This window comes from Opisthocomus hoazin, unplaced genomic scaffold (assembly GCF_030867145.1).
Source record: "Opisthocomus hoazin isolate bOpiHoa1 unplaced genomic scaffold, bOpiHoa1.hap1 HAP1_SCAFFOLD_129, whole genome shotgun sequence".
NCBI classification, from domain to species: domain Eukaryota; kingdom Metazoa; phylum Chordata; class Aves; order Opisthocomiformes; family Opisthocomidae; genus Opisthocomus; species Opisthocomus hoazin.
The window spans coordinates 20,001-22,500 of record NW_027448892.1 but is presented as its reverse complement, the minus strand read 5'-3'; the positions used below and the strand labels follow the sequence as shown (position 1 = coordinate 22,500).

The window sequence follows — 2,500 nt, the reverse complement described above, 5'->3', positions numbered from 1 at the left end:
TGCCCAAAGCAAAGCGAGGCGGCGCGCGCGCGCGCGCCCCCGCCGACAGCCAGCCTGACCCGACTGCGCTCTCGCGCGGAACCGCGACGCCACACCGCCGCGTCACGCCGCAGCCGCCGCCGCCGCCGGCGGTCGGCTCGCGGAAGAGGAAGCCCCAGCCCGGAGAGCGGCCTGAACAACGCGTCAGACGCGCCCGGAGACGGCCCCGCACGGGGCCACGGCGATGGGTTTTTCTCGGGGAGGAGGAGGGCGACAGGAACCGGGGCAGGGGCGGCGCGGACGGGGGACAGACGGGGGCGTCCACCGCCACCGCCCCCGTCCCCCACCCACCGGCGCGCGCACGCGCGCGCGTCAGTGCGGCACGGCACCCCCGCGGTGCCCACCCGCAGACAGACGCCCGCGCGGGAGGCCGGCGGCGAGGCCCGCGCCATCGCCGCCCCGCGCCTCCCTCCCCCGAAGCTCGCTCTCGCTCTCTCTTCCCCAAACCCACCGCCGATAGCCCGGCGGGGACGAGCTCCGTCCAGCAGGCGCTCTCCGGGAGCGGGGAGCTTCGGAGCGCTCCCCGAGTCTCCATTTAGGGGGACGAAGGCCCGCGCGCTCGCGCGCGCGGCCCTGCGAGGCACCCCAGCCGCGCCGCTGCTGGCCCGCCGGCCCCCCCCCCCCGCGCTGGGGCGGGGGGGCTCGGCGGCGCAGACGGCGATTGATCGTAAAGCGACGCTCAGACAGGCGTAGCCCCGGGAGGAACCCGGGGCCGCGAGTGCGTTCGAAGTGTCGATGATCAATGTGTCCTGCAATTCACATTAATTCTCGCAGCTAGCTGCGTTCTTCATCGACGCACGAGCCGAGTGATCCACCGCTAAGAGTTGTCTCGGTTTCGGCACCGCCCCGCGCGCGCGGAGGGGCCGGGACCGCTCGCCGAGAGCGGCCCCTTCTCTGAGGACGGCCGGACCGACCGCCGGCCCCGCCGCCGCCCACCCCCCTCCGCACGCGCGGAGGGGGCGCGGCGCGGCGGCGCGACGCGGCGCGACGGAGAGGCCCTCGCCTCGGCTTGACCGTACGAGCACAGGGGAAACGGAAAACAACGGAAAACCCCGAGCGGCCAAAGGGCGGGGGAGCCCGCGCTCCCGACCGACCCTGGGGAAACGTACGCAACACACACACCCTTGGCGCGCTTCGGGGGCGGCCCAGGCGCCCGGGCTCGGACCGGCCTCCCCCCGGAGGCTACGGCACGCCCGGCCGCGACGCCTGCCCGCCTTCGCTCGGGAGCCGGACGCCCGGCTGCGCCCGCGCTGCGACGAGCCGGCTCCGCCCACCACGGTCGCCTCTCGCCCCGCCGGCGAACCTCGGCGCCGACGCCGCCTTCCACCGACGCCGGAGGAAGCGCGGCCGGCCACTGGAGCGCGAGCCGGCGACGCGCGGCCGCCCACCGGCCCGCGCCGGATGGGCGAACCCGGCCACCCCGCCCGGCGGCGGCGGCCGCCACCGCCGCCGCGAAAACCGCCGCCGCAGCCGCTTCTCGCCTCGGCCCCCTGGGGCCGCCGGCACGGCCCCAGCGGAAAGGCGGACGGCGCTGAGCGCGGGGGGCGGCTCCCACTCTCCCCGTTTCCACGCGAAGACCCGGAGCGGGACGCCCCCGCGCCGCGCGCCCGCCCTCGAGACGGAAGCGACGGGCGGGGAAACGCGGGACGGGACGGCCGCCAGCGGATGCGGCCGGGGAACCCTCCCGGACGACCCGACGGACGACCGGCACCGACCGGCACGCCGAGCGGCGCCGCCGCCGCTCGGCCTGGGGGGGTGTGGCTCGCCCCCCCCTTTCTTTCCCTGGGCGCCGAGGGCGGGGCGAGGAGCGGGAGAGGGGAGCGCGGCGCGCCCCGAGCGCGGCCGCAGCGCGAGCGTCCAAAGGCGCGGGGCGGCCCCCCGGCGGCCGCCCCCCCCCGCGGGGGCTCGCCGCGCCTTTCTTTCCCCCGGCGCGGAGCCCGCGCTCCGGCCGGCGGGTGGCCCCGTTTGCGAGGGCGGGCAGGTCGGCCGCGGCCGACCCGCGCCGCGGTCTCTCCGCCGAGACCGGCCCGCGGAGAGGGGGGGCAGGTTGGGGCAGCGAGACGCCCCCCCTTCTCCGGCACGGCGGCCCGCGGGGGCGGACGCCCCCCCCGCGGCTCGCGCCGTGCCGCTCGAGTCTTTAAACCGCCGCCCGGCTCCTTTGGCCTTTGACCCCCGGACTCGGCCGAGGGAGGGCCGCCGAAGCGCGGACGCTAGGTACCTGGCCCTGGGGTGAGGGAAACGACCTGCATGGCCCCGCGGGGGTGCCTCCCCCGGCTGCCGCCCTCGGGGGAGCGTCCGCCCGCGGGGGCGCGCCCGGCATCCGCCGCCACCACCTCGTCCTCCTTAGCCCCGGGGCCCGGGGTTTCCCTCGATAGCCCGGCGCTGCGCCCGGGGGGAGAGACGTGGCTCGGGCCGCCCGCTCGCGCGGGACGCGACCCGGCCGGGGGGGGGCCTCGCCCGC

General features: G+C 78.8%; 1 non-coding gene across 1 annotated transcript; it reads right to left on the bottom strand.

The window, feature by feature from the left end:
* Positions 1-712: 712 nt before the first annotated feature.
* On the bottom strand, positions 713-865 carry LOC142359690 (5.8S ribosomal RNA). Its single transcript, XR_012762552.1, has one exon. It is a non-coding gene; the product is annotated as a 5.8S ribosomal RNA (ribosomal RNA).
* Positions 866-2,500: the final 1,635 nt, after the last annotated feature.